Raw genomic sequence first — 27745 nt, 5'->3', positions numbered from 1 at the left:
AATATGAAAAGTCTGTTGACTTTTTCAGGTTTTCTTTTTATAGAATTAATTTTTCACAGGCATTGAATTTTAATAGAAAGATATATAAAGAAAAAATATCTCAGAACAGATTATTGTATAGTAAGTGTTACGTAAAAACTAAAAAAATAAAATCTTATATATATTTTTCTTATTTAATTACATCTTTTTTGGACACGAACATATTTTGTAATAAATGCAGTTTCAAAAATATTAGAAGAATCCAAGCTGAACGAAAAGTCATTATGACATCAAAATGATGTGAAAATAATTATTAAAAGTCACTTTTTAATTAATATGATTTATTTAAAATTATTTTAACTTTATCGTGATTTGTTGTCCTGCTTAAGAATTTAGTATATTATGTAGAAATCGTAACATGATAGAATGTAAGAATAATTATTGTTATAACTCTACAAACAACTTACAATATTTAAGGATATTATAATATGCAACATATTATGTTTACATGTAACGAGATGTTTACTAAGATTCACTAATATACATATTCAGTAAAAGGATACAAACGGAGATGTGTACACAAAGATTCCATTTTTCTGCTCATATTTTAAGCTAACACAAACGTTATCTGCACTATACAACGGGATGAGAATGTTTATCAACAAAATAATGTTGACGTAGTAAAATCGAGATTCTCTAGCTTTTCGTTCAAATTTTCAAGCCCATTAGAAAAGTGAAGCTAAAGAATAATATTCTTATTTTTAAAAAACATTGAACAAAATTAACGTGTCAGCTGTATGTATTTCATTCGAAAGAAGCTTTTCTTATTTTTTAATTCTTAGGAAACGCATCGAGATATCACAGGTTTATGTGCTACGTGATCTGCAATGGTATTCTCTTTGCGTTATGTCGTTCCACCCTGTTGATTTGCCACCACTGTCGACCTGGGATATATATATTTTTTTTTTCTCTCTTTTTTTTCCTTTCTAAAACAGATGAAGTCCATCAGTCTGGAAGTGCGGGGCAGATACATTGCTGTTTCGCGAAAGATACTACGAAACGCCAATATTTTATCTCGCGTTTTCCGCGCAGACTCACCTGTAAAATGCGCACGTGTTGCCGCTGTAAGAGCTACTTCTCGCGGGATTCATTTGTATCCTTAAGGGACCACGAGACATATAGCTTCTCGGAGAGAGCAGAATATACCTGTTTCACCTAACTTAGCGCAATATGACTACCGTATAAATAATGCTGTATTAGCATCATTCATAAGCTTTCTTAATATTCAGAAGACTGATTCTCAAATTATATTATTTGAGCAAAATCGCTCCCTTCCATGCAACATAATAGACGCACAGTTAACTGATAATAACTGAATCATTTAAATTATTAATTTAATTATATTTTACTTGCATTAACTTTATATGTATTTTTTACGATTGCACTTTGCGTCATATGTACTTCCAGGATATTCCGTGATCTTCGCGACAGTATATGATACATAAGAAAGCACGTGTTATTGCATATATTTAAAAGTGTAAAAGGATTGCACTTTTTTCATTTAAAGCAAGAAAAAGGTACGAAGGTTTCCATCTACCAGGAGAAAAAGCTGTTATCTCGTAGCAAAACGAAGGCAAAATGAAAAAGCCAGAGATAGAAGAAAGAAAGAGACTGTACGAGATGACCATACGTTAATATACTCTTCACACACTAAACTTTTATTGTGATTCTGTAATGTATCTTTTATAATCATTCATTTATCTTTGACATTGTTTCATTTTATTTTATATATATAATTTTATCAATTTGTCATATCGCGTATAATTGACGGAAAAAAGATATTGATAATTTAATTTTAAAAAAGAAATATATTACATTTTTAATTTAAAGAAGAAAAAAATTTCGAGGGTTTTTATTAAATTTTTTTATTACTTGTACTTTGACATTGTTTCATTATTTTTTTATTACTTGTAACTTACCAACGCTAGTGGATTATTTTAGACTGAAAAAAACTACAATTTACCATCAAACTTGCAAGCAATCTCTTAATGCGCTAAAAATAGAATTCCTCCATGATTAATTTATAAAACGGAAGAGACGACAGGAACTCACTTGATTGTGTCCATGTAATAAGAGAAGTTTTGCAGGTATTCCAGAGAAGAAGAACGGGAACGGCAGAACGGTGTCGATAAGGAAAATTAAAATCGTCGAAAAAACTTTGGTGGTTGTTAGTTGGTTTTGATCGATATAACACGAATAAAAAAGTTTAATAACTGCGGGTGGGTGAAATAGGTGGGATCCAAAGAGAAATGACTTCGTATCGTATGTCAGCGTCAAGTTGTATGAAAAAAATTCGACTATTTTTAAATTGACTCGTATTCAATGTCGCACTACCCTCTTCGGGAAAGAAATAGCCTGCTATTTGAATCTTTTATTCGCAGAAAAAATCTAGTTGAAGTTTGAATTTTGTATGACTTTTTCATTTCGCTTATTGAGAGTGAAGCACTCATGAGTCCGAACAAAAGAATTCGTTATTAATAGGCAAGAAAAAAAAGTTTCTTTTTTATCGTCACATGCGTTAATTAAATGTTATTTAAAATTTTATAATTATAAATTTAATACACAAAAATAGAGAAATAGAGGGAAAGAGAGAGAGAGAGAGAGAGAGAGAGAGAGAGAGTATATGTATTATTTTTCCTTCGTTTCTTAACGAGCATTTGACTTCTCCCTTGATTAAAGCGAAATTTGTAACTCTGCTAATGATGAGATGTGCAAATTCTCTCTGAGAAATAAGATATTTTATTTTTTCTTTTCTAACATTTTACATTCATCCGCTTGACTCGAGTGCTGATGTTGCCTTGTAAAGTGAATCCTTGTTTATGATATCTGATATGTATAATAGAATGCCAGATATCGCCGCGAGCGTATATTCATGCCTCGGAGGCAACTGCGGAATCCGCGTGTATCTTTGTCAAAGTATCGCCGCAGGGAATAGATGTAGATTAAGCGAGTGTCACCTTTCGATTGAATATTTAACTAGCATGACTAATTACTTCCAAGCAAATGCAAATATTCTCCATAGGGAAGCCCTTTATACAATTTGTATGAATGAGATTTGCATTACAGATGTAAAATATGAGTTTAGATACTGTGATGACTGAATGTTCAATTTTTAAGCTGAATATTTCTATTGTAATTTCTAGCTGTTTTCGTGTAATAACATTATTAATATTAATAAAAAGAAATTAATTAAGTTGAACAATTATAGAAGAAGCAATTGATGAACAATTTTATATGTTTATGTATGTTTCAACGTAATTATGCAATTTCTGATTGATCTAAATTGAGTTTGCCATGTTGCTGCACGATTTATTTGAACAAGCCAGTTTGACTTAGGTAAATCAAACGCTTTTTTATATTTCCTTAATCCGCTTGCTCAAGCCAAAATAACTGCGATTTTGTCAAAATCTTGATGAATTTGACACGCGTGCTTGCTCATGCATACTTGACAAGTTCACTTGGACGTGTGTGACCGACTTTATGGTGTGCTTTAAAAATCGGGATATAATGTTTTTAATTTTTCAGTTTCTTTTTCCTCATTATATTTTAAAACATTTCTGGAATCTGCAATTTTTAATTGAATTATATAGAAGCTTTTTTCGTTAATTTGAACAATAATTCCTAATTCTTTTAGTACATATACATATATATATATTTTTAAAGAAATTGCAATTACGGTTTAATAATGTACATAAAATTTTTTAAAAATTAATTAAGTTGCATATAAAAAATTTTAATGCATACTAAAATAAAATATCAAAAACGATATTAATAACACCGCTTTTATTTAGAGACACAAAAATTTTAATAAACTTTTGATATCTGTGATGAATTTTTGTATCATAGAAATTGAAGGCGTTTCTGTAAGAACGTAATATATTACAAGAAATTCAGTTTCCTATTTTGCTTCTAGCGCTGTAATAATATACGTATGCCGCAGCTTAATTAATAAATTACTATCTGTATTTCCTACGAATGTCATCTGCAGATGCAATGGCGTGCAGTAAAGTGACAATTTAATATCTTTAGTGCAGGATCTCGACACGAGGGAGAACCTCGTAACTGTATTTCATGAAAATGATCGATGGCGTGGCATCGTTACCGCATAAAGCGGTTGTATTTCGTCCTTCCTTGTAGGCTCCAGGGCACATATCGCAGTTTCGTTAATGCGTGACGCTGTCCTTTGTATATGCATCAATATCTACCACAGTTTATGTCGATACATAGGTACAACACACCGCCCTTTGTCCCTAGACGGGATAATGTCGCTTTTCGAGTGAGCCGATAGAATATTGAAATTTATCGAAGAGATATATACGACACGATTTATTAGAAAATAAATCTTCGTATAATCCGATAAGCGGTCGATAATCTGGCGCGCGGACGTTAATTTTACCCAGTTCTAGCAGTAGGCTATTTGTTTTTTATTTCTATATCAATCGCGGAGAGTCCAACGTGTTCTCGTTCATTCGAGATAGATAAATTTATTGGCGATTTGAACGATGAGAGAGCCGCTGGAATTGTACGCTATCTGAATTATTTCACAACTGATAGCTATTATTGTCCGAAATAGTGGTAGAATTTTAATCTAGGCAAAAGTAATCACCAGAGAAGATAACAAGCGTTAATTAAATGCACATAGCGTCAAAGTATGGCTGCATATTTATGCTGAAAAAAATTTAGGCGTACGGATCGATATTTGTTAAAGATTCATGTTACACCGGAGTAATTGCCTCGCTTAAAACGTATTAATTTACGCAACGTGCATTCTCTTAGCATTTATATCGTATTATTTATATTTCTGTAAAATACGATTTAATGTTAATTTCAGATTCTTTATTTTCGAGCAATTTTGTTACGTTCAATTTCTAGTATCATGATATTTTTTGCTTTTTTTTGTGTATAAAATTACGAAATTTATACAATACCGAAAAAGAATCAAACGTAGGAGGAACAAGTGTTTGCCTTTTTGCTACGTTTTGCTGTTTGTTTTTCCGCGTATGTAGTGATGTGTACAGCTAGCGGACATTCGAATTATTATCACAAATTTCTCTTAGCTTCTTGCGTCATGACTCTCATTAATTGGATGTCTACATATCTGGTGAATTGCTACAAAGAAATTCTAAAGCTCAGTCGAACATGATTATAACAATCTAAATGATATATATAGCCGTTTTAAAATGTGACATGGTTTACATTAATGAGATATGTTTAAAAATATAATGAGGGAAAAAATGGGAAAAACGAGATATTAAAAAATTTTTTTTTTTTAAATTGAAATATGCTTTTTTTAAATCACAAAACTCAACATTCTATAACGAAAAGCTTAACTGTAATATGTAACTAATTTCTAGCATATTTTTTTAAAATCATGACATGTGCAATATAGAACAGTTGATAAATAAGTCATGTAATAAATAAATAAAATTTATTATACATACATACACACGCAGACCATAAATTAATATTCAATAATATACGAAGGATATGTTTAATATATTAGTTTAATGATCGCAAAAGATCTTTATTAACGTACAAAATTCGCTGTTTTGGACATGAAGGATCAATAATAGGCGTTACCGCGTGTGAGGATTATTTATAGTGTATTGTTCTACATACATATCGTCCAAGTTTCGGCGATCTGGATGGAGAAGGTGGAGCTACGAATTTTCTATGAAACTCATATAAGATGATTTATTATGGTCTTGAATAATTGATATACATCTATCGACCTTCCGTCGGCTTATAAAAGTATACTTATTTAATAAACTATATCAAATAGATAGAATTTGTGATAGAATACATTTTTGCGCGTAAAATATGAAATTGTTTATGTTTGTCAATAGATAAGCGTGATCTGTGAAATATATTTTTTTTATTTGCTGTTGGTATACTTTATTCGCTGTTATGTTATACTTTTTAACGCATTATATTTCTGATACATTACGCGCATAAAAAAATCATGAATCTCGTAGCTATAATAATTTTCTTGACTTAGACGTGCAGACGCAGCAATAGATTATTCATTACATATGTGTGGCGAAAACGCCTGTTGCGCGACTTAGAGTCTCGCTAACGCTTTAAGACGAGAGGCGCCGTTTCACTTATGAAAGTTGTTAGACTCGCGACGGCATACCGCTGAGATGGGAAAATAGATTTCTCCTCCCACAGTGACATGAATTTTTGGATATGTAAATTTAGTTACTTCCTTAGTATTTATATAGCATTTTTATACGTATGTGTATACATATTTATTTATTTATTTGTGTGTATGTGTACATGTATAATTTTTAATTTATAAAAAAACATCCGAGAAAGAAGTATGTATTGTTGATAATTCTCAGAATCTGTATTTGTATTAATTTTACAATAATTAATGCACATTGAAAATGTAAGAAAATTTTAAAAAGGTTAATAGATTACACTATTCTGTTCAGCGATATTGCTGAGAAATTATAATAAATGATTAATCTCTTAGAAACATTAAATATTATATTATATTATATTGACATATTTCTATCATAAGAGTGAAGTTCTTTATTTGATAAATGTTTTACATATAGAAACTGTCTATAAAGGACGACGTAGTTAAAGAATGCATACACTCGCCAAGAATATTATTGAACGAGAAGAACTGAAAGTTCTCTAAAATAGAAATTGAAGAATCGTCACAGAATAAGAGGCTTTACTTGATAAAATCACCTTATAAGGAAATATCCAATATCTTTAAATATTCGTGTCTTGTTTTTAGTTAGAACGTTTCAGCTCTCTGCAATATTTAGTATGATCGATTTTTATCCGCGTTTTATATCAAATGCATATCACGTTATACCCGATTAATTTGAAATCTAATTATTCATCCATTACGGTCTTTTTTTTGCTATGGACCATAACGCATCAGACGTCATTTATTAAATCGCCTATTTGGAGCTTACATTTATGGATATGACGTTAATGCGAGTGGTGCATACAAAACGGACATGGCGTTTACGGGACATGTATCGTCGAGATCTCAAGAGAATCGTAAAGTGTTGATTCATGCGAATTTTATGAGTTATTTTTCACGATATCGGTTATTTTCCAAATGTGCACGAAATAATATGGCCCGTGAACGGAGTGTTATTATCAGAGAGCTTCCACGCGTGAATATATGACTGCAAGTGAAATCGACATCATGTATATAGATGCAATCAATACTTCTTCTTCAGAGATGTTGAATATCAGTGCATATTCGAATGTTTCGTGAATAGTTTCCGTAGAGATGACAGATTTCGAAAAATTCAATTTAATGATGACAACCACAAAAATATTTTTGCCCGTGTGAAGCAATATTATTCGATAGAAAATGTCAGCAGTGCCGCACACATTAAAATTGCATGAGCCAAATAAATGATTGCCCGTATAAAATTGATGGTAATCAATATTGCATGATAAAAATTTTAAATTAATTACAATAAAATAATTTGTGAGGTTTTCCATATTTTTCTTTAATTTTAGAGAGTTTTAATGGTAGACCACGAATACAGTAATTAATACTTGTTTCAATTTTGAGTATCGTTGGTTCGAAATTTAATAACGTTTATTACAAAGCAATTGAAATATCTCTTTGTAATAATCTGTCGCTTCCATATTGCCTCTTGTATCATAATAATACATAGAACATTTTTTTTTAATTTTGACTTTTATATATAATAATATTATATAATAATCTCGGTCAAGGATTCTTTCAAATCTGTTTACTCATAGTTCCGGTCAAATCTCACATCCTCTGTTTTCGAATATACTTTTTTTTTATATTATTAGACGGTCTCTCGAAAAGCGAGAAGATCGTCTATCGATCTCGAACGGAAGGACGTGAAATTCGTTTCTTTGCCATTGAGCATTTTGCTCGTTTCGCCTTATTGAGCGCGAGTAAAAGCGCCTTCTGATCGTCTTGCGATAGTCTTGCACAGTGAACAAAGGCAAGATGTTAGACGCGGTTGCATCCCGTTTCAATGGAACTGAAGAACGTCAAACGAATAGACCAAGCGATTGCAATTGAGAAATACCTATATTCGAAGGATTTGATAGATTTCCGCGTAAGGAGTTTTTATATATGTATATGATTTTAGAAAACAGAAAGGTTTTGTTAAATCCACATTTCTTTTCATTTTTAAGTAATTTATTTATAAATTAAACAATTGCAAATATTATTTTAAAAAATTTGTTTTAATCACTTTTTTTGACAGCTTCTATAAAACGGAAGAATTATCATATAAACACAATGTTAAGGAAACTAGAATCGTATTGGCACCTTCAAACTCATTATTAATTCCGTGATCTACTGAATAAATGAGGAGGTAGAGTTTTACACACATCTTTTTATAACGAGCTTGAGCCTAGTTGGGTTTGTATGGGGAGTTGCCATTTTTTCGGATATTTGTTTGCACGATATTGTTTTGTCCCACATCTACAATATACAGGAAGATGTTTATGTAAAATGTTTTCCAAACTTTGATTTAGCTTTCATAATTTTACGTAAAATGTAATTCCCCTATCGCGTATATGTTTGTTATTTGACTAATAATACATTGTTCCCATGGATATTTTGTGGCCAATTATATATTTGATATATTTGGATCAATAAACATTAACGATAGTAACAAAGACGAATACAATCATTAACGTATTAAACGCGTTTATTGAATATATTATTAAAATAAACGGAGTTTATATCCAACTACAAAAAATATTTTTAAAAATATTTATCTTTTTATTATATATTATTTATTACTTAATTCAATATTATGAGTTAGTGGGATAATCTGCACAGGTATTCATTTCTTATAGAAAATAGTGGGATTAATAATGTAGGTGGTGGTCAGATAAAAAATTCGTGGAATGTGATGTAACAAATTTTTGCTGACCAAGGACGAAAATAAGGTACGTTGCTGGAATTTAATGGTACGATACAGAGCATTAAACGCTGTACTCTGGGAATTTTTAAGATATACTCAGCTGTTTTTTGTTTTTAACTACCCTCTTAGCTCATGCTCGGAAAAGCGGGTGATTAGTCTTGAGATTGGAAAGATAAATTTGTTGTACTGCGGTATTCTTGAAAGAACAAATTGACAGGGTAGTTTCAAGAGATATGTGAGCAATATTTTTTTAAAATAAATATTTATAAATAACAATACTTAGCATTAATATGCGGAGTCTAGTTTCGAAAATTTCTTACCATTAAATCTGTGTTTCGTTAAAAATTTTAATTTATGAATTCGATCTTGTATTGATATTGTTAATTCACAAAAAATTACTTTCTAGCTATAGATTAAAACTTAAAAAATATATATTGAATATAAATAATTCTTATAGGTAATTAACGATGTGATTTTGTAACATATATTAATACATTAAAATAATAGATTATTATAACTACATTTCAATGTTATTATTGTAACATTAAATGTAGTTGTAATAATGACATAGAAATGTAGTTATGATAATGGAAGTTTATGGTGGGAGATAATGTATACGTTTCTATCAGAACAGTATACTTTGCAAAAAGCTGCTATGTAATTAGCGATAAACAACATTTATGTCACACGAGAGACTTTTTCTTCAAGTTGATATATCACATTGGTTCTTCATTGCAAATATTTTCTATTGATATTTCGTCGAAAAACATTTATTTCAAATAGCATGATATACCTTCAAAGCACAGCAGGCAAATTATAAAAAAATATTTACCTAATACAACGTTAAAATTACTCAGCAATCTCACTTATATTTATCATTATTTTTACAAATATAGTTAACTACTGCAAAAAATATTTGTTGTTCTTTATATGTTTTGCTTGCGTTTGAATAGATATCTTTTACGAAAAACTTTGTACTAAAATTTTATTTTTCCAAACAATCACACGTTTTGTGTACGTAAGGGACGCAAATTAAATTATTATATATAACGATTTGAATTATTCAACATTTTAGCACAGTGACTGCAAAGGGGCGAGAGAGGGGGAGAGAAAGAGACAAAAAGGACTCTCTTTTTCAATTTATTTTTGAATAACGAGATATATCATTCCTTTATAGAATTTGAAAATTCTTCGTATTTTTCAAATAAAAAATAAAATAGGTCAAAAAACAAGTCAAATAAATAGAAAATATGATGTAGGTTTTAGATTATTTATTTATAATAAGTTTTAAAATGCCACGGAACATTCGTCAAGAACATTCCGCCACATTCCAGTACTTATTATGAATAAATAATCTTAAACTTATACTATATTTTTTTGGCCTGTTTCTATTTCGACGACCGTTCCGTCGCGTTCTAATACTTATTATGAATAAATAATATGAAACCTATATTGCATTTTTATTTATAATAAGTATTAGAACTTGACGGAACATTCATCAATGAGAATATTCATCATGTTTCGTTGCATTCTAATATTTATTATAAATAAATAATTTTAAACCTGCGTCATATTTTTTGGCCATTTATTTGACTTATTTTATTTTATTTCTTTATCATTAATCGAATACGATTTGATGAAGAATATGAAAATTCCCTCCCTCTATCTTTCTTGAATTATCGCTTTTAAAAACTTATCAGGGCGGACAATATTATTCAGCAAAATATGATAATAAATTTTCCGTAAGTCTAACTTCTGTATATCGTAAGTACTAAAGATGCTAATTTGTTTCCTTACTTATTCAAAAATGCGTAATTAAAGAAGAATAACTGTTTTTTTTAAGAACAATATTTACGCAGATGGTTATAATGATGAAATATATCTCTTTTTAATTTTATATTCCATTATATATGTACAGATTAAGAAAAAATCTCTAATATTGTTAGACAATACATATTGTTATTATTATTGTATATAATGTTAATTTCTCTTTCTCTTTTTCTCTTTTATTGTCGTAGATTTTCAAAGTTTTAGATTTATGAAACGTCTATTAACAAAAAGGGATTTAAAAAATTTTGGAATCGTTTATATTTTAAAAAATGTAGAAAAGCAATTCTCTGTAATAAAAAAAATATTTAAAATTTTTATTTTATATTAAAGTGATATAACATTTTTTGTAATCTAGTTTTTAATGAGTGGAACTTGCAATTACGATAGTAAAATGATAGTAAATATGATAGTAAAATACCTTCAAACTAGCTTTGAATATAATGAAGATTCTGCAGCGTATTTTCAATTTCCGGCTTATCGTGGATGCACTTTCGTCGTGCTTACGTAATTATTTCCAAATAATGTCACATTCTGCCGGAAATGAGGCGTTACCACATAATTGTATTATAAACCGCCGTTATTCGAGGTCTAATGGATAATCATTGGCGGTGCGCAGAATTGACTCTCCGGTAATATTTGCATCGTCGCGTCGACGCACTCTATACTCTAATCCAAGCAATAACGTTTCGAAGCATCACGTTGTTACTTTCTATGTCGATAATCGAGGTAATATTTACATTTATTGAACACACATTGTCATATGCTATATATATATATATATAATATAAACAAATCTATATATATATATATATATATAATATAAACAAATCTAATCAAATCAGTTTCTTAAATTTCTTTCTATTGCGGAATCGAGTACTAATTTATATGATCATTTATATGTTTAAAATTTAATGTATAATAGATTTTTTCAAATTTATTTTTTCTCTTAGCGTGAGCTTTCATTCACTTTCAATTTACAAAAAATAACTTGGATTGCAATGCCGCACTCTCCCTTTGGACCTCCTCAAATATATAGTGTATCGCGTTTATGTGTACATAAATCTTTTATTTATATAATGATCTCTCAAAAAATATCCCATAAAACATAAAACTTTGTCATATCCAGGGTGATTCATAAAACTTTATGAATCACCCTGGATATGACAAATAAAAAGGGAAAAAGAGGAAAGAAGCATGTGGCTCGGATATATGAATATAAGAAATTTAATAAATACCATAAAATGAATAGAAATGTCGGAGAAATATATTAAAGCCGCAAAAATTTAATATCATTTTAGCTCAATAACGATAGTTTTATTTAACTGTTTTTCAATGGAAATTTTAATAAACGGCATATATATGTATGTAGCTCTCTATTAACAATATTGTGATATTTTCTGGATTCATCGGATATTTGATGCCACAAAGAGAAACCCAGATAAACAAGTCCCAGCTTTTATATTTTTGCGCCACGGTGGTTAATTGCGTTTACGTCCGGCTTGTTTAAAAGTGACATTGTCGCGACTAATTAAGTTCGCACTTCTTTATGTGCTCGGAAAGGTGTTACCAGCAGAGTTTTCGTTCGCGATGAACTTTAAAAATACTGTGATAACCTGTCTAAACGCAAGAAGTAATAGATACACATGACTCTTATTACGTTGAGTTATTATTCCGTTGTATGGCATAAAAATGAATCACGTTTGCTGCGGACGTGTCAGCATATCGATTATTCATTTTTCATGTTTTCAGAGAATACAACAATTTTGAATTGTTTATATATTTTAAATTAGTTAATTGTATTATTCAATGATACATTGTTATCATTGTTTAAAAGTTTCACTGGTTTGCTTGAATATTTGATAGTCATACCATCGCAAAGTTGATTAACCACATATTTAGTAACAACGAGAAATTACATTACAAACGCAGATTTAAAGGCGCAAATATAGTGAAATGAATGCAAATAAGCATACTTTCACAAGTGAATACCTTTTGCATATTTCGAAATTAAATCTTGTGTGAAATGTAAAGACCAATTAAGAACAGAAATGGTTCGTGTAAATTTCTGCGGCTGCGCTAGTGGATGCCTTTTAATAAAGAATCCATTTATTCTGTACGGGATGCATTATAATATGATTATTAAATACCTAACTACAGTTCAGATCGTAGATATGCACAATATTCATGTGCGCTGCTGCTGAAGCTGTAAAATTATCACGACGATAGTCCTCATTTACGACCACGTTTCTCGAGAGTACCGCGCGTTCGTGATTAATCGAATATCGTAATAGCGAGATGAAAATTTCTCTAGAGGGGATCGACCAACATGCGCGTGTTAAAATTATGAAAATGTATGGTAATGTTGGTTTTTGTTTCAAGTTGCATCTGATTCGTTTGTATTTACATTCGTAAGTATACCTGTGTGCACACACGTAAAATGTACCACCAAATGTACGCGCGCAAATATTTATATGCGCATGAAAAATAGTAAAATATCTTTTGTTGGAGAACAATCAAATAATGAAGCAAAGTACGTCAAGGGTAAATAATTTTTGCTTCATTATTGACATTTAATTACATCTAAAAATTACACATAATGTTACATTGTTCACTCGACATTTGTTAATTGTTCCGCAAGTGTCCGAATGAGATTCATGAGATTCATGAAGAATGTTAAATCTAATGTAAAGTACTTTCTCGCCTGTTCGTTTATGTAAATTTGAATTGTCCTGTGGAAATGTGCTCGCATAAACGTAATACAATTACTCGCGATAAGAACGATGTGGCAGCAGAGACATTATTATATTATTAAGATTTCCATCGTTTCATGGAAAATTGTGGACGATAAAATTAAGAAAATTGCTCATAGCAATTGTTGCTTTTGATACTCTTGGCTGTTTTTACGCACTGTTGTTACGGGCAATTTTTTAACCAAACTCTTATGAGACCACCACTCTTACTTACCCTTATATACTTTTTTCTTGTTTCTATAACGATCTCTGGATGTCTGAAGAATCAAGTGATAATCTGGGATCTGTGTCAAGGGGTAATTCTCATCTCCATTGTCGCAATGCATATTCATCTCACGACCATCTCGTAAGACATCGGGTGTACGTGGGTAGATAATAGTCTTTTAGTCTTAGAAATAACTTCTCCGTGAGTCGCAGCTCAGTTGTAATAGGAATACTTAATTCTAGCATTAACTTTTTTCAGATTTAGTATTGTGCTCAGCTATAATATCGTTTTTGTTGAATATTAATATGCTTCTCAATTCAACTTTGTAACTTTAACTAGTTTCAAAACGGTAAATATGGTTGATACGGTCTGCCGCACATCTGTTGTGAAACGAGAATCCGCGGTGGGAGAAGCCGAAAATTTGTAAGACAAAAATCAAGTTTGATTCGAGAAAGTTGGGTATAAACTTGACAGGAGAATATTGCATTCATTAAAAGTTATTCGCCGTAAACAGGCGTACATGTCTTTAAGTCTTTATGACACAAAAATCTAGAGCGATTTAAGAGAAAGATAGTGAATGAAAAATTATATCATCGGGGAAACATAAAGTGCAGCTTTCAAAATGTTTGCAGCAATTTTTATTTTTCTTTATATTTACGACAGAGTACAACTCATTCGCCAGCATATCATAGGTATATCTAAAGCTGAGTTTCCTTGAGAGTATGTTACGTGAAATAAAATGTTATAATAAATCACTGTCGGGATACTCTTTGCACGCGAACGCCTGCAACTGAAGTATCTTCTTTTTTTTATATTCTAAGTGTGGATAGCTTTTGCAGATACTGATTTAGAAAATTTATTTTATTATTTGAATATTACATTGTAAAAAATGTTATATTATTCTATTAGAAAAGTACAAATATTTTGGAAAATGTTTTGTCAATTTTTTTAAAAATGTTTAAAATTATTTTTTATTTAATGTGAATGAATGTTTTTAGGAGTATTTTTTTTTATAAAATAATGTGTTTTATTATAATATATTGTAAAATACTTTTTGTTATTATATTCGTATATAAATGTTTTTAAGAATATTTATAAAATACTAATAAGTAATAAAATAAATAATAACGAATTTTACCTCACATTAAACAATTTTATTGTTTCCTTTTTTAAAGATTATGCATGCATGTTTTATGTTTCCTCTTAAGTATATGTTTCTTAAAATATCGCTGAGCGTTATAAAGCATTTGCATCACATGTTTAAGATAAAAATCAGAGGTACAACGATAATGCAAATGTGATTGATCGCGCACACAAGTGCTTGATAATTATACGTTCCATTTGACTTGTCTAAGGGTGAATTTGGTGAATTCAGGGGAACGGTGAAAGAGCCTGTTGGTAAGATGGATTTCAGCTGCTACTAGTGTAACTTTATCAGGGCTAAAGAAACTCCCTGCCACCACGAAGTAGCTACATAACCGAGAACAGAGTGTGTTTGTGTGCGCAGTCTAAAGAATTACTACGGTCGTAAAGGGTCGTACGATGATCTTAGATGCTTCGCTCTGAGTCTAAGGGTTTGCTGTTTGGCCATCGACTTTTTCTATAAGGGCTAAGGGGCGATAGGTCTTTGTGTGATAATAGTTAGGATAATGTCTCGAAAGGAACGATATGAGAAATTTTGCTTTTAATGGTATAATAAAAAATTCTATTAAAGTATGCATGAGCTATTAACATTTTTGCAAGAGAAAATATCAATATTTTCTTATTTTAATTTTACTTCACGATGAATGACAAAATTTTTAGACATTTTTAATCATGATAAACTTTTTAGACATGTCTTTGGCATATATAGATGTGCATATGTACAAAAAAGTAACGCAATAAATATTTAAATTATACACAACATTACCTATGAGAAAGAAAGAGTCAATAAAAGGGAGGGAAGAAAAAAGAAACAGACAAAGAGAGGGGGGGAGGTGGGGGGAAGAGAGAAGGAAAGAAGAGAGAAAGAGAATATTAAATGTTGTAAGCAAAAAAGCTAATTCAGCAGCTCGATTTAGTTCCCCGCGGCAGAAAAATAAAAGAAGTGCCGACACATGGGAAAATTGGAACATTATTTTAGTATTACTCTCTCTTTCTCTCTGCATTAAACTAGTATTAGCTAAATGGTTAAGCCGATATTAACATTGTTCTTGCTTACTCAACCAATAGGTGTCAGTATGACTTTACATTAACACTAAGAATTATTGCTTGGATAATAAGCTGCACGATGGCAATATTTTCTAATTAGTTGCTAAAGCAGCTTCATGTATTCTGCGCAATCAAGATCGTACTTACCCCTCTGAGTTAAACTTCGTCTCGTAATGTTGCCATCCTCTCTCCGCGCTGGAACACTGTGACGGCCTCGTGGTATGGATATTTTACAATGGTTACATGCGCGAATAAACCGTGTTTTTTATCTCGAGGAGAAACTCGTATGGTACCATTGTCGAAAAAATTCTCCAGGCTAGCATTATAAAACGTACTGAAAGAAGTAAAGGAATTCGAGATATATTGCCTCGACAGTACCACCTCGCGCAAATTGAAATCGATTGAATCTCTGATGGCCGTGATAAAGAAATTATGAATGTCCTGCGCACGCAGTTGTAGTATCTTCCAAAATATAAAATTACATCATAGAATTTGTTTTTTCACAAAAGGTAATTAATCTTTGTTTGTGAAAATTCCGTTTTTTACGAGATAAAATTAACTTTTTTTTTAATTATCTAGTTTATGCACTGCAATATTCCAATATTCTTCATTGCACATAAATAATAATTATATGAATTATTTTAAGCAATTTGCGGAACGCTTAAAATAAAATGACATTATTGCCCAAATTTTTCACAGAGTCATGTGATTTGCAATTTGCAAACCTCAAGTAGACAATTCACGTTTGCTCGAAGTTTCTACGATCAATCAATGTGGAATCTCGATATATGAAGTCTTTTTAAAGTTTCGATTTATAACGAGCGGTATAAATTTAGAACACTTCAAGGGGGTGAATTCGATTCGCGCCAGCTTAAATTGTTTTCGATGAAATTCAGGTAAGCACAGCGGTAATTTGACACGTATACCGGACGACGAAATACTTCTCTCATGGGAGATTTCCCCGATGTCAGGGTTACGCGATTTTCGAGCGATGCGGAATAGGGTCCAACCGAATGTAGCTACGCGCGTATACTGAAGGAACTTGTAGAGCGAGGGCGCCGGCTTGAACTGAACCAACCCCTCTTCCCAGCATCCCATGCGGCGCGCGTTCTCTTATCGGACACTCGGGACGATGGGAATTTTTGGCCGATAATATTATGAGTGGTTAAGGGAGATGCGCGACGATCGATAGATGATTGTCAGTAGGAGGATCGGCCTCACAGGTTTGCAAGAGTTAATTACCTCGACAGCTTTGATTCTCCATACTGCGCCGAGAGAAGAGATTTAATTATTCCCACCTATTTGCGTTTATCGAATCAATTAGACCTTGCCACGGAGACAACGCGATCTTCAAAGTTTCTCTCATAATGTATCTCGAAGCTACGGATATATATTGAGATAGTACTTCGAGTTACTGCATGTATATAATTTATTATGGATTTTTAATACTGATATGAAAGATAATTAAAATATCACTTCATTTCTGATTGTTGACATTAATTGAAATTTAATTTTTAGTTAAAAATGATAGTTATTAAATATTTTATATGTTAGAAAGTTCTTTGTACTTTTTAATACGTTGTTAATTGAAATGGAATAATGTATTTGCAAAAAGAAATATGAAATCAGCGGACCGTGGTAAAAGGCAAAAATTTTAAGAATTAAGCTAAGTGCTGTCATAGTCGGGATAAGTTTTAGGACGTTCTTGGAATAGTTTATACAGCACGTTTCGAGTACACTTTTGATAGCGGTAATGCGCAATCGCAAAAAATGATATCCTTGACATATTTCGGATTTCCAGCTATGTTGAAATGAAAAATGTCATCGAAATATTTTTGAAATATATCTCTAAACGGTTTTTCTACATGCAATTTAACACGTTAGTAGTTTACTTAACGGTCTTGCGCACAAAATTTCATGAGTGAGATATCACGTCTTGCTTATCTCAGGAATTCTATGTCAAAGTATGCAAAGCGATTTGCGGATGTAGCAAAACGTCCATCAAAATATTCATGTACTTAAGAAAACTGAAACGAGGATATAAATTTTTAAAACATTAAAAAGTAAATGCTTTTGATTCTACATTAAATATGGAGATGATATTAACATGCTTATGAGAACGATAGAATATTTCGTTACAATGTTCAGACATTGTTGAATTCTGTAGAATTTTAATAAATTTAAAGCTAGTATCGAATTCTATTGCTTGATTTCATGCAAATAAAAAAAAATTATAACATTTATTTGCTGTGCGCTTCAAAATATATTTTATGTTTTTAACAATCTGTCTTTAGCAATCAAATAATATTTGTAAAATTCGATAAACTGCAAAAATCTCTGATAAAATTTATGTGCTCATCATCAGATTTACTTTCCCTTGGAACAGTGCGAAAGAGCAATTGCATCATTATTAATCGAACTTCTGAAAGAAAGAATAAAGGTTTATATATCGTATTGTAAAGGTTAAGGAACTTGCAGTCATAAGATTACATATTATCCTTTTACGATGGTATTTTTATAATTGACAACGAGATTGATTGCTTATGCGATGACAATGTGTCGCAACAACCAGTTGCTACCTATTATAGACGGTGTATCAGACGATGTATTTTCTTTAGGTTATAAATGATAAATCAAGAAAAAGACTTACTTTTAATCTTCAAATCCGAGATGTATGCAGTTGAAAATCCAAGAATATTTAATTAGTCTTCTAAAAATGAGAGAAGAAACAATTTTCTTTTAATTTTAACAAATGTTGTATTTTGACAACAATTTTAACTTAAATATAAGTAAAGGAATATTATGGATGGAATTGATCAATTTTTATTTAAAAAAAAAAAATGGAAAAATTGTACGGTTATTAGAAATTTCGTAATTGCGTGCGCGCACGTATGTATGTGTAGAGATTAAAAACAGTATAAAAAGTATCAGTAACATACCAGTATTTTTCGATTTTATATAATAATCGAAATAGAAAACGATTGGTATAAATATCAATATAATACCGATATGTATCTAATGTTTCGATATTATATACCGCGCGCGGTATTACTAAACGTTAATATATTCAGAAATGAATATAATAATATAATATTAGCAAAACCATTTTAGTATAATTATACTTTTTAACATCGTAGAAAAATATTATTATATACGATGACGCTTTTTCCATATCAATATTATGTAAAAGAGAATGTATGATTCTTGTTATTTACGATTTTTGTTGATTATGAAGTAAGCTCTACGTATGCTGTATAAATTACAAATAACATTTGCAAATCAAAGCAAACAATAAAATTCACGGGAAATAAGAGCCAAGCATTGATCACGGTGCGCAAATAACTTATAATGTAATCAGCGCTTGATTCTTATTTACCGTGAATCTTATTGTTTGTTTTGTTTAAATTTCAAGAGTCCTAAATTTGTTGGTTTATTTGCAAACCATCTCGAAATGATCATAAAAAGTTTTTTGTTTGAAAGTTCTCATACAAGAGACATAAAATAATATTCTATATATACAGTAAATAATAAAATGTAAAAAAAGGTCCATTCTAAATTTTATGTTAAGATAACTTAAAAATTAAGTTAAAATAACTTAAAATAAGAGTTATTTTAACTTAATTTTTAAGTTATTTTAACATAAAATTTAGAGTGGACCTTTTTTACATTTTATTTTTTACTGTGTACACATATAATAATAATAATAATATCAGTATAATACCGGTATTATTGAAAAATATATGTACACTTGTATTAGAAAAATTTTGGTTATATATCGACATTAGACCGGTATTGTCATATATCCGTGTTTATCAAAGATTTTTAAAACACCGGTGTATAATATATATATATATATATATATATATATATATATATATATATATATATATATATATATAGACCGGTATTGCCGTAGCAAATATAGACACGTCCATGCGCTTTGAAATTGTTAGCTGACAAGTGATATTTGTGCGTATGATTAAATCTCTCAGTCGTGAAATATGTACGTATGGGAATAAAGATCAAAGGTTATCAGCATCGATAAGTCTATCTTTCTATGTCTTTCTATCCATAGAGACTTTAACGTACGGTTCTCTGAAATTCCTATCATCGCGGAGAATTGCATGTTGAAATTTTTTCCAGCATTATAAGAAATGATTACCCGTAAAGATTTATGGCGCAAGAGGTATATTTTTATTTCTCTTTACGGCCGCGCGACACTGCGTACTTGTGCGCACACCTCGGCCGCGAATTTTGTTCCACAATGCCATTCCGTCAGTTACAATAAGCTTTGAAGTCGTATTACGATAAATAGTCCTTGCACTGGACGACAAAAATAATGAACAATTTATTATTACTGCGCATTTCGTCGTGGGTTTTTTTTTCTCTATTTTATAAGCTACAACGCTAACTTCGTTATGTTACGAAAAAATTATGTATATCGAACAACACCGGCTGTTATTTTTTTCACGAATATTACCATTTGTTCGGGTACGAACGCAAGGCAATTTTAGAATTTTGGAATTGTGCCGTGAATAAAAAAAAAGCAAGCAAGATCAAGCGCATATCAAATTGTCAGTTAGAACTGACCTTTACGCGCACATTTTTGCATAACGTGGAAAATGGTTCTCTCGCTTCAATTTTACTTTTGTCGGGTAGTACTTCCCCTTTATCGCCCAATAAAAAAAAGCGGTCCTTCGTATCATAAAACACGAGGCAATACGCCCTTCCCCATTTCTGTATCCGTCGTATTCATAAATAGTTTGTGAGCGGCAAAAGCGTTAGCATTAATCTTGATGCTATATGTACACACAGAAACAAAGAGGTTTCCATCAAACGGAATTCGCGTAATTTACGTGTCTTATTTGCAACACGCAGTTCTAAGAGTACTTACTAATCGTAGGAATTAATTACTGCAAAAAGTTGCCAACGGAAATTCACCGAAGCTCTTGCCACACATTAAAGACCACTGCTTTGTGGTAACTTTTCTCTCTTTCCTTCGACGATAAAGAACCTTCGTGAACTTTGTGAACTCGTTTGCTGCCTCAGCGGGACTATTTGGTTACAGTGAAACATTCACAACGTTACAGTATATCCGTCCGTATTTTTGCACGTACTTCAGTAAATTAAGTCTGGCTTGAACTAACATCGCATGTTTTGTTTATCAAAGACTCTTGTAGCAAAAGATCTGAATTATTTTAAGAATGTGAAATTAACTTTCTTGCATTGTATGTTTTTGTATAATTTACATTCTGCAGTGAAAAATAATTTTTTATTGATAAACAAAATGTGAGAAAAAATATACATAACATTTTCAATATTTTCTAAGCTGCATGACGTGTTAGTTTCATATTAATGTAAATTACATGAATAATTTTATGCGAAATTTTTCACCAAAATTATAAATTATTTTGGAATATGTTTTTTAATACATTGATATCAGATTATTTAATTTGTGTTGAGTAAACAATTTGTTATGTAGAGCATTTTTTATCAGGAGTCTAGTTTATTTCAGCTTGTTGAAATGAAATATTTTATTTCTATCATTGTATGAGACTTGCGTTTCTCTTTATGTCTAGAAAGAATGCAATATATGTATACTTATACCTAACGTACAACAAATTTTCATTGAAATGCCAAATCTACGGCTGCCAGAGTTCACTTAACCGTACTGATAACGCTGTCCGGATAAATTTTCGAATAGGATCATTTTCCCCCTGGAACAATGTTACACTTTTGATGGACGCGAAAGCGAAATGCGTGGTTTACGCGATGATTCATCGGAGGTAAGGTTTATCCGCATGTTCCACACAGAGTCACGAGCATTTCTCAAGAGGACTCGAGATAAATGGAACAAGTTTCTCCGGGGGTGTACCAGCTACGTTATTTCTCATATTGTGGGGAGGAAGGGTGTCACCGTCTTCGTCACTTCCGCTGACCTTGAATGCATATCTAATAAGGTTTTCACGAAGTATTGAAAGACATTGTCATGACTGTCAGTTCTGCGTTCCTTTGTTCAATGCTTTCCCCCCGGGGCTCGGGGGTGAAGTCTATAGGAGATTCGGATTGAGGTTGATTGGTTGCCAATGGCGATTTTATGTGAGTTTGTTCTCTCGAATGTTATTATTTGACCTCCAATATTCCAATATTCAAGTCCGATTTATTCTCTGTAAGAACAAACTCTCCTTCTATCTATTTATCTATCTATCTACGTCTATCTATCTACGTATATATCTGTCCCATTTGCACCGTTAGCTTAATATCTAAATTATTCGATGGATGCAAGCGAAGGGCGTTCACAAATCGTCTGGGGAATTCAACATAGGTATCATTAAATAAGTATTAGCATTACGTAGATTAACCAAGTTTTTACGGGAATTTTTCTATGCGTCGCGTTGCGGCTGAACCGTTTTCATTTTTACGAATATCAAAGTTTAATCGCCGATGCAATGTTTTGTGGATTCTCATTTCAATTATAGAAGAATCGTTTAACGGTAGGAAATCAAATTCTCAACGTTGTTTGTATAATTTTATCCCGAACTATTCTCTCGTGGGATGCCATTGCGTAACTTGTAGGTAATTTCATCTGCGCATCCATATTTCAATATGAAACACCCTAGATGGTCTTCGGCATCTGATATCGTCATCTCATTCGAGTTATCGCGGTACAGATATCAATGGGACGCCGTAATCGAATAGAATCGTATAATTCGCTTCGAAGTTGCCGCTTGAATTACTAATATTAATATCACGAAATGGCGAGTCGTGCGCACTACTTTAGCTATAAACGCTTTCTATTTCGTATCTTGTTAATTCGCGTGCCTCTTGAAAAGAAAAAGAAAAAAAAAGCAGAAGGAAAAGAAAGGAGTATAGTTTACAGTCGTAATCGTCGAATATAGGTGGATGAACAAAATACTAGCAGTGCTGACGTAGCCTCGTAATATAAAATTACGGTGGATGCAATGACGTGCTAGCACTCTAACGAGAATCCAGCCGTACAATCCGAATTCGTTCAGCGCTCGTTTGGTAAAATTTTCCACGGAAAATCGAAATGTGTTTTAAAATCATGATACATCGGGGGAATAGAAGCGAGATACGAGCAGATAATGAATCGTAAGAAATAATGACGTTGCGAGTTCGATACGGTTTTATCTTCCCCGCAAATGGATTAAAACAATTTGACAGAGGTCTGAATTGCATTGTGCAGTACGTCTCGCCTGTCGGCAATAACTCCCTTTCTCTCTTTTTATCCCTTTCTGTGCATCTCATGGCTGTTGGAAAACTACGGGAATTGACCCCATGCTTTACCCTCCGCTTGCAAATTTATTGCGCTTTTAAATCGAAGCGCTTATTGGTAAAAGTTTGACTTGAAATTTATGATAGCGCACATTCCGTTATGAACGTCATTAACTTTCATATTTGGAGAATACGTGAACAACGAATGAAGCGCGCTCCAGTTTCCTAATTTGAGTCAAGCGATGAGTAAACGAACTTCTGGCAGCTCGTTTCTAGCTGTAATCCCGCGATAGAACATTCTCGATACATTTCCCAAGCATGTCATTATGCATTGCTAAAAGGAAAGAAAATAGAGGGCGAAATACAAGCGCCAATTATCGACTGCGTTAAACGGGACGTGGGGTGGCTGTTTAAATTTCACAGCGAAAGGGAAAACCTTGTTAGTCACGTATACGTGTAAACGATTTAATACTAAATTTATACCTTGATTTTGTAGGGTACCGTGATTGTTAGATGTTACATTGATGATGGTAATCTCATGCGACAATTGTTTGTTCCAACTTGTCTCTATGACTTTATTATCTGGACCATATTACGTCCGCGGTACATGAATTTTTAAAAACAACTCAGCGAACTATTTTTGGATGTAAAATATGATGCAACAGAGTGACATAAATGTGTTTTAACGCCGGAATACTTTCTTTCTCTAATATTTTAACGAGGAAAACTCAAATGAGATTACATTATTTTTTTTATATATTAACAGTTGTTATAATTTGCACAATTTATATTCTCTTGTGACTTTGTTACATCCAATTTAAGAACATGAGTCTGTAACGAAGAAAGTAAAAAAAAAATATTTTTTTAATAAAGTATATATAGAAAAAATTTAGTATCAAAGTAACAATCTTTGTTTCATATATAAGCAAGAATATAAAATTTTTTTGGAAGACTTTATAGTCTTAAACAGACATAATTTGCTTACGCGAAGAGAAAAATTTTTTTCATGTAAGCAAATTACGTTTGTTTAAGATTATAAATTCTTTCAAGAAGATTTTATATTTTTGCTTATATGAAACAAAGATTATCAATTTGATATTAATTTTTTTTCTGTGTATATATTTTTTTTAATATCATGCGCGTGATTATATGTGCGTATGTGTGTGTGTTGTGTGTGTGTTTCCTCAATATTTTTTTTCTCTTTATTTCCTCATTGTTATATACAATGTTTGTGTTACACAAACATACACACACATCTATTATGTTTCTTTTTTAACTATAATACACAATTTTTAAATCCGATCTTTGGTAATCTTTGAAGTTATTATTATTCATTTCTTTATTTTTATGTATGATGACACTTTCCAAAGGTAATCATTGCGCAATTTTAACATACGTATTCCGATGACGCCAATAAAAAGGGGACGGAAAGTTTTCTCCTCTTCGTGCTTCGACTTCCATAATACTATTTATTTGAAATTCCAATATTTTGTCAATTTATTTTGAATATAACGAAAAAATATTCCTATTCTTAAGACATAGATCGCAAGTGTCTCGTGATGTTTTTAGTTTTTATTACAGCGCAAAAGACTTTGTTAGCGTAAAAAGCATTGTCGTAGAATTGTAGAAGAATGAGTACACAAACACACACACACACACACACACACACACACACACACACACACACACACTATTGGATAAATCCAATAAATTTAGCTGAGTGACATTATGTTAAGATGATTAACGATGCTGTCATTTCTGTCGATAACTGATCTCGCGATGGAAAGAATCTTAAATTTAAGTAGGTTTATTACATGCAATTAATTACTTGGTTAACAAAAAAAATGAAATAAAATATAAAACAAGATATGAAGATTGAGAAATGCCGGTTATGGGAGTTCTACTTACATCGCTATGCAAAGAACGCTCGGAGATGCAGTTTCGTTGCTCCTTGCGCCGTTTATTGTTTTCTGGTTACCATCTTTGTTCTCTCACACAAAGCGGGTGAATATTACGAGTGAATATCACAAATTCAGCGAAGCAAGATGATTACAGGCCTCGAAAATGCACCGCAATAGACATGTTGAAGAACGTTGCTCAGATTTGGTAGGAAATCGATAATGCAGATAGTTTCGTGATCGTAATGGATTTTAATAAATATCAATTCTCTAAACATACTTTTCTGTTGCATATCGTTTTATCTTTGATTGCGCCATTAAGTTGCTGTATATTCAATCTAAACTGCAATATTATTCAAGAATATCGAACAGGATAAAACAAACTCTGTTTCATATTTCAAGAATATTGAATATAATAACAATTAGAATTTTAAAATAGCTCTAACAGTGCTTTGAATTTTCTTGAAATTGTTTCTAAAAAGAAGGACTGTGCTTGATTAAAATATGATTTATTTCTTAAGAGACGAGAAAAATGGAAAAGATAAAACGTAGACATATCTTGGATCAAGCAAAACGTCGAAGCTTGAAAATATTTCACGCAACGTAATTATTCTTGCACTGCTTTTGTAACTGCTTCTATACGTCTCCAAGATATACAACGCAGCCGTGGTCTCTATCCTCCCGTTCGCTGTTAACGAATGTTACGGGCCTCAGTGGAGCGAGACTCGCCCTCGGACGCGCAATTCCGGTTGATATGCAACATATGCATGCCACGAAATACGCCGCAGCACATATCCGTCCATGTGCTCTCTTACCCTTGTAATTGAAGTGTCCTAGCGCTGACATGCTGGCTATGTCCCAAAATAATACTAAATATTTATTGATACGATTAATTTATAGTTTATCTCTCATGCTTACATATAAGTATTATCGTCATCTTTTTGCGAACACGTAAAACCACCTGTTTGAAATTTTATCTTCTTTGATATTAACAATTGAAGCTAAACTTGTACTAGCATACTTTAAAGAAACGACGACGAAAGTTGAATTGAAAAATTTTAATATAAATTTAAGACAAAATTTGATTTGAAATATTATTTATACATTATAATATTTATATATTCCTATTCGATACGGAACTTGATTAATACCAGGAAAAGATAGTTGAATTATTTGGAGAGTAATAAATTCTAAGGGCAGTTAAAAAAAATTCAATGCAGGATTTATACGACTGCCATATGCATCAGGACATTACAGACTTTATGATTTAGTTGAAATGTGATATCAGCTTGTTTTATCCTTATGTCAGTGTGGTTGAAACTGGATGTAGGTGTGGTCGTAATTTATTTGCGGATATAAATAGTAGCAAAAAGTGTGTGCTTTGCATTTTTAGTCATAAAACTGTGAAAGATACTGCACGTTTTATTAAAATTTCTACCTAGATTGCGACATATAAATCAACCTTTTTGTTGGAACAAATACGAATCGGGAAAGAAATTAACACTATATAAAAATTCAACTCTTGAAATATTCTATTTAGCAAATTTTTTTGTTGCTTTTTTTAACACTGTTTTTTATCGAAGAGAATATGTTTGTTTGCATTTCTCTTGCTTTATTTTGCTATACATAATAAAAAAATAAAAATTTAGTTAACGTATTGTAACTTGAATTTAAATACTGCAAACGGCGGTATTATTTTTATATGAATGTTAAAATATTTCTACAGTATATTACTGAATTCCAAAAAGTTATATATATATAATAAAGAAAGAAATTCAAAATAAAATATTTTTTAAAGCCGAGCGAAACTAGGACAATTTATAACTTCTTCGCATCTACAACTTCCAGAACCTCAATTGATCTCATCGAGGCTGAAAATCGCTTTTACGATTGTCATGCAAACTTGAAACGAACTTCATAGAGAACTTCGACGATTTCAGATAAGTTTACTATGTAACACAGCCTAAAGGAATATTTTATTTACACAAGCCGCTTTTTGAAAAGCTCTTTTTCGCACTTTGACTGTGCGAAGCATTGTCTGTTATTTCAATTTCGATGTCCAGTGTGCCAGACATTTCTATCGAATATTCTGAAACAATTTCGACGGAGGTTGTTTAGTGTAGCGTGAATGTGCGGTGCAATGGATTTACGACGCCACATAAGCGGATTTTACGTATGAACATTAATTACGACTAATTATCACACAAGTTGCCGTGATAATAACTGTAAATACAATTATCGACAAGTGCGTTTAATAATAGCAATAAATACGATTGTAAAAAATTGCTTTTAAACCGGCACATTATTCTGTATTTTCAGTGACAATTATATTTCCTACGTTAATTATCTTTTGTTAATACACGTAAATTACTATAATGAGCGATTGCTTATCATTGTATCGATTATTACAATAGAGCAAAACAAACGATAAATATCAGGCTTTCGACGGAATCGTAAATGCATTAGAAATAGGTTCTTTCTCTGAGTTTGATGGAATGATCCACAATTAATTCTAACGATTAATGAACACAGTTAAGCGAAAATCGTTAGAAAATCTTTTTTATCGTGAATTTCCATGTCGATTGATGAGTGAAATTTTTATCAGTCATACGCAATATCCTAATTTTAAAAAAAATTTGTTTTAATAAAAATTTCAACTTAAAGCCTATATTAAGAATTTTATTAACCATTATGGTTTAA

The 27745-nt window shown here is 31.5% G+C and overlaps 1 protein-coding gene across 2 annotated transcripts in view; it reads right to left on the bottom strand.

The window, feature by feature from the left end:
• LOC105200285 (metabotropic glutamate receptor 2) overlaps positions 1-16966 on the bottom strand; it is a 122069-nt gene extending 105103 nt beyond the window's left edge. Inside the window, exons 1-2 of one of the 2 annotated variants that reach the window (XM_026132544.2) lie at positions 16853-16961; positions 16059-16245 (exon numbers count right to left, since the gene is read on the bottom strand). The gene's annotated coding sequence lies outside the window, so the exon portion shown is untranslated. Of the gene's footprint in view, positions 1-16058 lie in introns of both variants that reach the window. The other variant, XM_011167761.3, reaches the window with a different exon arrangement.
• Positions 16967-27745: the final 10779 nt, after the last annotated feature.

This window comes from Solenopsis invicta, chromosome 11 (genome assembly GCF_016802725.1).
Source record: "Solenopsis invicta isolate M01_SB chromosome 11, UNIL_Sinv_3.0, whole genome shotgun sequence".
Classification (NCBI taxonomy): Eukaryota; Metazoa; Arthropoda; class Insecta; order Hymenoptera; family Formicidae; genus Solenopsis; species Solenopsis invicta.
This window is presented reverse-complemented; position numbering and strand designations above follow the sequence as displayed.